This window comes from Mytilus californianus, unplaced genomic scaffold (assembly GCF_021869535.1).
Source record: "Mytilus californianus isolate M0D057914Y unplaced genomic scaffold, xbMytCali1.0.p SCAF_6, whole genome shotgun sequence".
NCBI lineage: Eukaryota > Metazoa > Mollusca > Bivalvia > Mytilida > Mytilidae > Mytilus > Mytilus californianus.
In genome coordinates, this window is record NW_026262712.1 from 16,010,977 (window position 1) to 16,024,323 (window position 13,347).

The 13,347-nt window shown below is 31.4% G+C and overlaps 1 long non-coding RNA gene across 3 annotated transcripts; it reads left to right on the top strand.

Moving 5' to 3' along the window:
• The first annotated feature begins 1,443 nt into the window (after positions 1-1,443).
• On the top strand, positions 1,444-6,540 carry LOC127705435 (uncharacterized). 3 transcript variants are annotated; one of them, XR_007983879.1, is made up of 2 exons: positions 1,444-2,081; positions 3,730-6,540. It is a non-coding gene; the product is annotated as an uncharacterized LOC127705435 (long non-coding RNA). The 3 variants fall into 3 exon arrangements; XR_007983881.1 differs by lacking the exon at positions 1,444-2,081 and adding an exon at positions 2,162-2,414; XR_007983880.1 differs by lacking the exon at positions 1,444-2,081 and adding an exon at positions 3,137-3,465.
• Positions 6,541-13,347: the final 6,807 nt, after the last annotated feature.

Consider the following 13,347-nt stretch of genomic DNA (forward strand, 5'->3'; position numbering starts at 1 on the left):
CTACATTTATCTCTCAACCATATAAAAAATAAGGATATATGGAAGGGTTGCCAATGAGAATAACTATCCTTAAATGCCAATGATATCTAATAAAATATATAAGATATCTATAAGATATCTTATAAACTATATAAGATATCTTATAAACTATATAAGATATCTTATAAACTATATAAGATATCTCATTAACTATATAAGATATCTCATATAATTTTATAAGCTTTCTCACATATTATATAAGATATCTTATATAGTTTATAAGATATCTCATAAAATTTATAAAATATGAGATATCTTATAAAATTCAGAAGATATCATATAAAGTATGTAATATATCTTATATACTTTATGAGATATCTTATATAATATATAAGATATCTATATCTTATATAATATATATGATATCTCATTTGATATATAAGATATTGTATAAAAATGAAATTATAAGCTATCATATATTGAATAAGATATCTTATACATTAAATAAGATATCATATATTAGATATCTTATATATTATATAACATATCTTATATATTATGAGATATCTTGAAATTCGAATAAATAGTAAAATGACTTTCCACCTAAGAACAAGTCATTGTTAAATAGATATAAGAATATGTGGTATGAGTGCCAATGAGGCAACTCTCAATCCAAGTCATAATTTGAAAAAGTAATGATTAAAGACTAAAATTGAGAATGGAAATGGGGAATGTGTCAAAGAGACAACAACTCGACCATAGAGCAGACAACAGCTGAAGGCCCCTTATGGGTCTTGAATGCAGCTAGAAACTCCCGCACCCTAATGCGTCCTTCAGCTGGCCCTTAAACATATATATTAGTTCAGTGATAATGGACATCATACTAAACTAATTATACACAAGAAACTACAATTGAAAATCATACAAGAGTAACAAAGGCCAGAGGCTCCTGACTTGGGATAGGCACAAAATTGTGGCGGGGTTAAACATGTATTTTTGAGATCTCAACTCTCCCCTTGTATCTCTAGACAATGTAGAAAAAAAATCGCACAAAAATACACACGGTGAAACTCAGTTTAAGAGTTGTCCGAGTTCGATGTCAGAATATGAAACAAAAGAAAATAAACAAAATGACAATAATACATAAATAACAACAGAATACTAACAGTTACTGACATGCCAGCTCCAGACCTCAACTTTTTACATTTTCATATCTTTCTGGTTTTACTTTATAGTTGAGTTGCTGTCACACTGTGTTTACCGGAATGCCACATGTTCTTCAATCCTTAAGAAAACCATCAAGAATTTCAAAACTAGATATATTTTACAGAGAAGTTATTTCACTTCTTAACACAGGCAACTTGGAATCAAGGTTTTTGATATTATTTCACTTCCTACCACAGGCAACTTGGAATCAAGGTTTTTGTTATTATTTCAGTTGTAACATAAAAATTATTTTCAGTGACTGACATGAAAAACATGACAACGTTATGTATCAGTTAGCATTGGATACTTGTGTATACGTATGACGAAGTTAAGCCGCGCTCTGTGTTTGGGGTTCACAGATACTATACCTCCCTTTTAGGTATAGGAACGTCCCCCGTATACGTATCAAGTATCCATTCTTACTGGTACGTTAAACTGAGAGTGAGGTGGCTCGGTTTGACTGATGTGCGATGGCTCAGTCAACATTTTTTTGCACCAACTGAGAGTGAGGTGGCTCAGTCTGCATGTGAAGCTCTGTAACATGCTTTTAATTGTAAAAAGTATTTTATTTGTTTTTATCCAAATTTTAATTGGGGATATTTTACTGTTTTTATCCAAATTTTAATTGGGGATATTTTATTGTTTTTACTAGAACAAACTGAGAGTGAGGTGGCTCAGCCTGCATGTGAAGCTCTGTAACATGCTTTTAATTGTAAAGTATTTTATTTGTTTTTATCCAAATTTTAATTGGGGATATTTTACTGTTTTTATCCAAATTTTAATTGGGGATATTTTATTGTTTTTATCCAAATTTTAATTGGGGATATTTTACTGTTTTTATCCAAATTTTAATTGGGGATATTTTATTGTTTTTACTGGAACAAACTGAGAGTGAGGTGGCTCAGCCTGCATGTGAAGCTCTGTAACATGCTTTTAATGTACAGAGTATTTTATTTGTTTTTATCCAAATTTTAATTGGGGATATTTTACTGTTTTTATCCAAATTTTAATTGGGGATATTTTACTGTTTTTATCCAAATTTTAATTAGGGATATTTTACTGTTTTTATCCAAATTTTAATTGGGGATATTTTACTGTTTTTATCCAAATTTTAATTGGGGATATTTTACTGTTTTTATCCAAATTTTAATTGGGGATATTTTACTGTTTTTATCCAAATTTTAATTGGGGATATTTTATTGTTTTTACTGGAACAAACTGAGAGTGAGGTGGCTCAGCCTGCATGTGAAGCTCTGTAACATGCTTTTAATTGTAAAAAGTATTTTATTTGTTTTTATCCAAATTTTAATTGGGGATATTTTACTGTTTTTATCCAAATTTTAATTGGGGATATTTTACTGTTTTTATCCAAATTTTAATTGGGGATATTTTACTGTTTTTATCCAAATTTTAATTGGGGATATTTTACTGTTTTTATCCAAATTTTAATTGGGGATATTTTATTGTTTTTACTAGAACAAACTGAGAGTGAGGTGGCTCAGCCTGCATGTGAAGCTCTGTAACATGCTTTTAATTGTAAAGTATTTTATTTGTTTTTATCCAAATTTTAATTGGGGATATTTTACTGTTTTTATCCAAATTTTAATTGGGGATATTTTACTGTTTTTATCCAAATTTTAATTGGGGATATTTTATTGTTTTTATCCAAATTTTAATTGGGGATATTTTACTGTTTGTATCCAAATTTTAATTGGGGATATTTTATTGTTTTTATCCAAATTTTAATTGGGGATATTTTACTGTTTTTATCCAAATTTTAATTAGGGATATTTTATTGTTTTTATCCAAATTTTAATTGGGGATATTTTACTGTTTTTATCCAAATTTTAATTGGGGATATTTTATTGTTTTTATCCAAATTTTAATTGGGGATATTTTACTGTTTTTATCCAAATTTTAATTGGGGATATTTTATTGTTTTTATCCAAATTTAAATTGGGGATATTTTACTGTTTTTATCCAAATTTTAATTGGGGATATTTTATTGTTTTTATCCAAATTTTAATTGGGGATATTTTACTGTTTTTATCCAAATTTTAATTAGGGATATTTTACTGTTTTTATCCAAATTTTAATTGGGGATATTTTACTGTTTTTATCCAAATTTTAATTGGGGATATTTTACTGTTTTTATCCAAATTTTAATTGGGGATATTTTACTGTTTTTATCCAAATTTTAATTGGGGATATTTTACTGTTTTTATCCAAATTTTAATTGGGGATATTTTATTGTTTTTACTGGAACAAACTGAGAGTGAGGTGGCTCAGCCTGCATGTGAAGCTCTGTAACATGCTTTTAATTGTAAAAAGTATTTTATTTGTTTTTATCCAAATTTTAATTGGGGATATTTTACTGTTTTTATCCAAATTTTAATTGGGGATATTTTACTGTTTTTATCCAAATTTTAATTGGGGATATTTTACTGTTTTTATCCAAATTTTAATTGGGGATATTTTACTGTTTTTATCCAAATTTTAATTGGGGATATTTTATTGTTTTTACTAGAACAAACTGAGAGTGAGGTGGCTCAGCCTGCATGTGAAGCTCTGTAACATGCTTTTAATTGTAAAGTATTTTATTTGTTTTTATCCAAATTTTAATTGGGGATATTTTACTGTTTTTATCCAAATTTTAATTGGGGATATTTTACTGTTTTTATCCAAATTTTAATTGGGGATATTTTATTGTTTTTACTGGAACAAACTGAGAGTGAGGTGGCTCAGCCTGCATGTGAAGCTCTGTAACATGCTTTTAATTGTAAAAAGTATTTTATTTGTTTTTATCCAAATTTTAATTGGGGATATTTTACTGTTTTTATCCAAATTTTAATTGGGGATATTTTATTGTTTTTATCCAAATTTTAATTGGGGATATTTTACTGTTTGTATCCAAATTTTAATTGGGGATATTTTATTGTTTTTATCCAAATTTTAATTGGGGATATTTTACTGTTTTTATCCAAATTTTAATTGGGGATATTTTATTGTTTTTATCCAAATTTTAATTGGGGATATTTTACTGTTTTTATCCAAATTTTAATTGGGGATATTTTATTGTTTTTATCCAAATTTTAATTGGGGATATTTTACTGTTTTTATCCAAATTTTAATTGGGGATACTTTATTGTTTTTATCCAAATTTTAATTGGGGATATTTTACTGTTTTTATCCAAATTTTAATTGGGGATATTTTATTGTTTTTACTGGAACAAACTGAGAGTGAGGTGGCTCAGCCTGCATGTGAAGCTCTGTAACATGCTTTTAATTGTAAAAAGTATTTTATTTGTTTTTATCCAAATTTTAATTGGGGATATTTTACTGTTTTTATCCAAATTTTAATTGGGGATATTTTATTGTTTTTATCCAAATTTTAATTGGGGATATTTTACTGTTTGTATCCAAATTTTAATTGGGGATATTTTATTGTTTTTACTGGAACAAACTGAGAGTGAGGTGGCTCAGTCTGCATGTGAAGCTCTGTAACATGCTTTTAAGGGGAAAACGTATTTTATTTGTTTTTATCCAAATTTTAATTGGGGATATTTTACTGTTTTTATCCAAATTTTAATTGGGGATATTTTACTGTTTTTATCCAAATTTTAATTGGGGATATTTTATTGTTTTTACTGGAACAAACTGAGAGTGAGGTGGCTCAGTCTGCATGTGAAGCTCTGTAACATGCTTTTAAGGGGAAAAAAGTATTTTATTTGTTTTTATCCAAATTTTAATTGGGGATATTTTACTGTTTTTATCCAAATTTTAATTGGGGATATTTTACTGTTTTTATCCAAATTTTAATTGGGGATATTTTACTGTTTTTATCCAAATTTTAATTGGGGATATTTTACTGTTTTTATCCAAATTTTAATTGGGGATATTTTATTGTTTTTACTAGAACAAACTGAGAGTGAGGTGGCTCAGTCTGCATGTGAAGCTCTGTAACATGCTTTTAAGGGGAAAAAAGTATTTTATTTGTTTTTATCCAAATTTTAATTGGGGATATTTTACTGTTTTTATCCAAATTTTAATTGGGGATATCTTATTGTTTTTACTGGAACAAACTGAGAGTGAGGTGGCTCAGTCTGCATGTGAAGCTCTGTAACATGCTTTTAAGGGGAAAAAAGTATTTTATTTGTTTTTATCCAAAGTTTAATTGGGGATATTTTACTGTTTTTATCCAAATTTTAATTGGGGATATTTTACTGTTTTTATCCAAATTTTAATTGGAGATATTTTACTGTTTTTATCCTAATTTATAAGTTGAGGCAGGTCATTTTATGATTATTTGGGAAATGAGGGACTTTTTACATTATTTTATCCATTTGGGTGTGGGGGACAAAGGGAATATTTTACTTTTTAAGACCAAATTTTAATTTATACAGGAGACCTTTTTTTTTTATCTTTTTTTTAGTTAAATGTTGAGCCCCCAAGTCAAATCAAAGACTTAAAAACTGGTACTCCAAAAGGAAAAGATAGGTGACCTACTGTGGGCATTTGTCTTGGTGAACTAGCACCTTAAAGTCCAGCTAACCCACAGGCCGGCTGGCTAGTACAAGCAGACAGGTATTTTTAATACCATTTGGCATTTTTAAACTTTGGCATTTTTCATTTGGCTTTTTGTTTTATGTGTTTTGGATTTATACCATTTGGCAATTTTCATTTATGTTTTTTTCATTTTTTTCAACATATTTTGTAATCAACACACCAAAAACACTTCAAAATTAAGAGTGGGATATATACTTTTTGGCCTCCATAATGTTTATCAATCAAAACCGCATTCTATTTTCAAATTTACATTACACAATTTGGCTTTCTGTAACGTTGGCTGTTAATCTTTTGTACGAATGCTATGATGACCATTATGTGTAGAAAATAAGACTACATTTCTAAAAGTGGCTCAGGTTCATATATTTATGTTTGATATCAATCAGTTCTAAATTTCCTTCACATTTCTAAAATTTAAGATCTTCCATATCTGGTACATCTTATAATATCGTATTCATCTACTAACCCAATTTTCTCATAGGGACTTAACACGAAGCAGAAGGGGTATTAGGTGGTAGGTGGTTAAGGGTGTTATGATAGGGTGAAAGGGTGAGAAAGGGAGGGAGAAAAATAGAATGATGGAGAGGGTGAGGGTATATGATTGTGAGTGGAATATAGAGAGGGAGTAAATCTGTGAGAGAATGTGATTTCATAGTAAGGGCAGGGTGTACTGGTCTGGAAGTATAGTTTCTGTTTTGTCTCATGTAGTTTCTGTTTTCTACATCAATCTGATAAGTTTAAATATTGAGAAATTGCTGTCGTCTAAAAGTTCACAGGTTAACAGCCTTTCTTGTTACTGTTTATGTGCTGCTTATATATAAACATTGTAGCACTTCTCAGTAGCTAGATAGAGTTGTGGCTTTTCATCAAATTAAGCAGCAGCTTCTGTACAGTTCATGTTGGAATGATACCAAGTGCTGTGTTTTTCTTCCAAGTTGAGAACATTTTTGATCTTCATGAACTAGTAATTACACAAGATGAAGCTTTTTATGGCCCCGCAACAAAGCTGTCGGGGCCATATAGTTTTACCCTTGTCTGTCATTCCATCATTCCGTCAATCCATCTTTCCATCATTCTGTCATTCCGTCATTCCGCAACAAACCATTATACGGGCTTTTTTTCTAAATGCCTTTAGATATCAGGCTGATTTTTGGTATGTGAGTTCACCATGATGAGTTTAAGATGAAGTTTTAGTTTCGTTCTGCTCCACTAATTTTTGCCAAAATTACAGGCTTTGGACTTCGATAAATTGTTGAAAATCACAGTTATACAGACTTTTTTTTCTAAAGGCCTTCAGATATTGGGCTGATTTTTGGTATGTGAGTTAACCATAATGAGTTACAGATCAAGTTTGAGTTTTGTCCTGCTCTACTATTTTTGCCGAAATTACGGGCTTTGGACTTCGATAAATTGTTGAAAATCACAGTTATACAGGTTTTTTTCTAAACGCCTTCAGATATTGGGCTGATTTCTGGTATGTGAGTTAACCATGATGAGTTACAGATCAAGTTTATGTTTAGTTCCGCTTCGCTAATTTTCCCCAAAATTACAGGCTTTGAACTTTGAGTTGGTTGACCGTTATGGAATAACCGTTTCACAGATGATATCGGATATGTTCCTTATGTCGTAACTACAATACCCTTCCCTTTTCACGAATGTGACTTACCGAATTAGACTATTTACCGGATTTGTAATAACATAAGCAACTCGACGGGTGCCACATGTGGAGCAGGATCTACTTACCCTTCCGGAGCACCTGAGATCACCCCCAGTTTTTGGTGGGGTTCGTGTTGCTTAGTCTTTAGTTTTCTATGTTGTGTCATCTGTACTATTATTTGTCTGTTTGTCTTTTTATTTTTGGCCATGACGTTGTCAGTTTGTTTTCGATCTATGAGTTTGACTGTCCCTCTGGTATCTTTCGTCCCTCTTTGATAAATGGTCGAAAATCACAGTTAAAATGCATATGGAGTTTTTTAAAGCCTGAAGATTTTGAGCAGAATTTTGATATGTGAGACTACCATCATGTTTGTGTTCACATGTGTTGTTTAAAATTGCAGATTTTTCAACTTTTTGAGATGGGGCCATTTGTGTCGTTTCGACACATCTAGTCTTTTTTTGCAACATGTTTTTTTATCACCACAACCAAAACACTTCAAAATTAATTATACACTTTTGACATTCATAATGATTATCAATTATTTTCAAATTTACATTAAATAATTAAATAACTTTAGTATAAGTAAATAGAAATGTATGAAATTTGAACACAAGGTTTATAACCACACAAGAAAGGTTGGGGTTGATTTAAGGGGTTGTGGTCCCAACAGTTTAGGGATTTAAGGAGGCAAAAAGGGGCCCAAAAAAACATTTTTCTAGTTTCCAGACAATAACTTATGGAACATTGTATGGATCTCTCTGAAATTATACCACGATTTTCCATTCCTCAAAAGCATGGTTAGGATTGGCTTTTGAGGGTTATAGCTTAAACCAATTAGGAATTAGGGGAAAACAATGATTTACTGTTTGATGGACTATTACTTACTTAAGTATGTACATGAATGTTACGTTTGAATAACATCCCTTACACTACTTTTAAATCATGTATAACGAAATGTATTGTCTTGAGGTGATTTGCTGCCAATTTGTTTTTAGAAAAAAGTAAAATCACAAAAATACTAAACTCTGAGAAAAATTCAAAACGGAAAGTCCCTAATCAAATGGCAAAATCAAAAGCTCAAACACATGAAATGAATGGATAACAACTATCATATTCTGACTTGGTACAAGCACTTTCTTATGTAGAAAATGGTGGATTGAGCCTGCTTTTATAACTAGCTAAACCTCTCACTTGTATGACAGTCACATCAAATTCCATTATATTGACAACGACGTGTGAACAAATCAAACAGACATAACAGGTGAAAATGTCAAAAATACAGCCATCAAGAGAGAACTAACTGTTTTAAAAAAGAATTTTAGGATGTATTTAAATGATTATTATGGTTGCAAATTCTATTTGGAATTTTAAATTTTAGATTAAAGAAATTTCAGAAATTAAAAAGACATTTTCTTAAAATATAATTTATTTTTGCCAAAAAAAAAGGGGAGGTGTCAATAAACAACAGCATAATAGTGTATAATGCACAAGAGCAAAAAAAAATTAGGGGTCAATACGCAACAGCATAGTGTATTGCACAAAAGCAAAGCTTAAGGGGTGTATTTTTTTGAGTAGGGAGGTCAATTCGCAACAGCATAGTGTATTGCATATAAGCCAAAAAAATTAATATAAATTGAAACATATAACCAATTCTAAGTTCCTTGACTACAGTTATTCTCTGTCAGAATCCTATTATGTGTCAAATATTTAATTACAATCCATATTCAGACCCAAGCGCGAATATTGTGTCCATTTTTGCCCCAACTGTTCATGGTAGGACCTCCACGGTCGTATCTAGCTGCGCCTGGCGAAGCAATTTATTATCTTTGAAATGTTTTGTAGGAATTCTGCTTCACAGAAATACAAAACAAGTCGGTCATTAGGGATGACCAATAAGTACCCATAAGTGAGACTATAAAACATAACAAGGTTGAAAAAAATAAATTTTGGTACATTATAAACCTATAATAATGTAAGCTCTGTACAGCTTTTTACCAACGAACAAATAAAAGGCGTATACAATTCATGTAAACAATTTAAGACATGCAAATAAAATAAAATGCATATCAATGTGAAAGCATTATTAAGTGAAACAAGATGTCACAGTACCCATGATAGCAACACTGAAAAAAGCACAGTTAAATTGAGCGCAGAGCCGGAATATAAAAGTAAAAACAAAGCAAAGGAGAAAAATATAAAGTACCGATGATAAAAGTATGTATGCAGTACCAGTGCAGATCCAGAAATTTTGATAAAGGGGGTGGTAGTGGCCAAGAGGGGTCCCACTCCAGTCATGCTTCACTGATCCCTAAATAACTTAGTTAGTCAAACGAATTTTCCTACAAAGGGACGGGACCCCTGTCCCCCACTTAATACGCCTCTGAGTACAAGTCATATTTTATGCCCATTATAGAATGACACGATTTCCCCGCTATAAATAACATTATCTTTAGTTTAGAATAAACAGTGTTTTCACAAGGTTCAGTTACAATTCATATTACATATAGATTTTCTTTTAAATAATCATAACAGATATAAGTTTTAAGAATGTTCTAATTTACGAAAACAGGTTTGGTATTTGAATGTTAAATAAAACTGTTATTATAATAGTTTCCCATAATAAAACCTTCCTCATTCAAAATATCTCTGACCATTGTCTATCGAACGGAGCAACTGCAGTACTTCTGTGTATTAAACAAAACCAACCGGAAGTTAGGTTGTTGTCGTGACTTTTCTACCAAACTCATCCAAAGTGCAATATTGTTGTGTGATTTTACTTTATTCACGTGCTTTAGATAGATGACAACAAAAATTACTATCAAGATAGATAAACAGAAGTTAAATTTTATTTACAATTTAAGTATTCAAATATTGTATGCTTTGTCATTACATAATTCATCCGACTTGATCTACAAAAACTACATTGAACAACCTATTCTCGGGAACCAGGTTCTGTAACCAACATCCTACAGACACTTGGCTGGCCAACACTAGCAACACGCAGACAAGGAGCTTTTTCGATGAACATAGTTCCATAACTTCTCACTATCATATCAGAAATTTATAAAAACTAAAGGGAGGTTATTTCAATAGATATAAACCAGTCATCAAAGTTTCACGATGACTGCTCAAAACATTCTTGAGTTATTGTCCGAAAACTGGAACCCCCCCTTTTTATACGACCGCAAAAAAATTTTGCGGTCGTATATTGGTATGACGTTGGCGTCGTCGTCGTCGTCAGGCGTCGTCCGGCGTCGTCCGAAGACACATTGGTTTTCGCACTCTAACTTTAGTTTAAGTGAATTGATCTCTATTAAATTTTACCATAAGGTTCAATACCACAAAAGGAAGGTTGGGATTGATTTTGGGGGTTATGGTACCAACAGTTAAGGAATAAGGGGCCAAAAAGGGGCCAAAAATAAGCATTTTTGTAACTTCCAGACATAACTTGTGTGTTAGTGTATGGATCTCTCTGACATTGTACCACAAGGTTCCATATCACACAGGGAATGCTGGGATTAATTTTGGGGGTAATTGCCTCAAAATTTTAGGAATTAGGGGGCAAAAAAGGGGCAAAAAACAAGCATTTTTCTAGTTTCATGACAATAACTTGTGTGTAAGTGTTTGGATATTTCTGAAATTGTACTACAAGGTTCCATATCACAAAGGGAAAGCTGGAATTGAGTTTGGGGGTAATTGCCCTAAACGTTTAGGAATTGGGGGCCAAAAAACACATTTTTCTAGTTTCCAGACAATAACTTGTGTTCAAGTGTATGGATCTCTCTGAAATTGTACTGCAAGGTACCATACCACAAAGGGAAGGCTGGGATTGAGTTTGGGGGTGATGAATCATAAGGGGGTTCAAAAAATTTTTTTTTGGGGGGGGGGGTTTCCTTTTAAAATTTTCCATTTAGAGTTGGTTATTTCTGATTATAATAATAATGATATGGTAGGAGATCCACACCAAACAGGATGTGTAAATTATTATATAATAAGTATTGTGCAATAGCAAGAAATTTTCAATTGCACAGTATTGCACAATAGCAAGAAATCTTCAATTGCACAGTATTGCGCAATAGCAAGAAATCTTCAATTGCATAGTATTGCGCAATAGCAAGAAATATCCAATAGCACAATATTGCGCAATAGCAAGAAATAGTCGATTGTGCAGTATTGCGCAATAGCAAGAAATATTCAATTGCACAGTATTGTGCAAAAGAAGATACTTCGTATAAATTGCTTATTTCTTGACCAATTTCAATGGGGTTTTATTCTTGAATGCTTGGGGTTCTTTAATATGCTGAATCTAACCGTGTATTAAGTTTTTGGATTTTGGGCCCCGTTTTTAAATTGGTCCATATTGAGGTCCAAAGGGTCCAAAATTAAACTTTGTTTGATTTCATCAAAAATTGAATTATTGGGGTTCTTTGATATGCCAAATCTAACCGTGTATTTAGATTCTTAATTTTTGGTTCCGTTTTCAAATTGGTCTACATTAAGGTCCAAAGGGTCCAAAATTAAACTAAGTTTGATTTTAACAAAAATTGAATTCTTAGGGTTCTTTGATATGCTGAATCTATGTATTTAGATTTTTGATTATGGGCCCAGTTTTCAAGTTGGTCCAAATCGGGGTCCAAAATTAAACTTTGTTTGATTTCAACAAAAATTGAATACATGGGGTTCTTTGATATGCTGAATCTAACCATGTATTTAGATTTTTGATTTTTGGGCCCCGTTATCAACTTTGTCCACATTGAGGTCAAAAGGGTCCAAAATTAAACTTTGTTTGATTTCATCAAAAATTGAATTCTTGGGGTTCTTTGATATGCTGAATCTAATTTGGATATTGGACCATAATAGGTGAATGTCCAATTTAAAATTTTTAAGTTCTTAGACCACATTCATTCTGTGTCAGAAACCTATGTTGTGTCAAATATTTAATCACAATCCAAATTCAGAGCTGTATCAAGCTTGAATGTTGTGTCCATACTTGCCCCAACTGTTCAGGGTTCGACCTCTGCGGTCATATCAAGCTGTGCCCTGTGGAGCATTTTATTAATGAATAAAACCACATCTCTCGGAAATGTAAAATCTAAAATTTATATAAATCATAAGGGAACTTATAGATATAAACAATTCACCAAACTTTCGTGCAAATTGTTTAAAGAAAAAGGGAAAGAAATTAAAAACTATCAAATTTTGTTAAAAATAATTGAAAGAATATTAAAAGAAGATGACTTTTGTCCAGATGATTAAAATAAAAAAAATAAAGTATTTCTGTATCACAAATTTGAAAAAAAATATACATTATTTTATTTTGATTTAAACCTTTATTTGTTTCTCCAGTTTATTAAGACATATTGACTGACCATAAAAATGAAACATTAAAATAGTAAATTTTGAACTTAAACAAATTGTATCTGACAATATATATATATATATATCCCGGCGAGGGAAGAACAAAAAATTTGCGAAAGCAAATTTACAGATCTAACATTGTTGGGCTGATGTTTAGACGAGTTGTATATACAGAATGTACACAGCCATGTATCACCATCACTGCTGGTGATCCGATGGATAAATCTGTTGTAGGGTTGTCACTGGTTCAGACGTACTTTTATATATATATATAATTCGTCTAAACAACACGTCACTGGTTCAGACGTACTTATTATATATATATTCCAAATACCGTTTCGATTCCTAACATTACTGAAGAGACGTTAATTGTCGAAATCCAGATATGGTGTACAAATTTTTGCACCTCTTGTTTGCGGTATACCATCTTTTCCGCAAGTTTATTGTTTCTGTTTGGTATTAAATTATAATAAAGATCCATTTTGTTACATCTTGTGATCTGTTTATTTGGCAATTGCCAATGGCAGTCAGCAGGGTTTAAGAACATCCGTTGTTCGACCTGTTTAATAGTCAAATGCGTT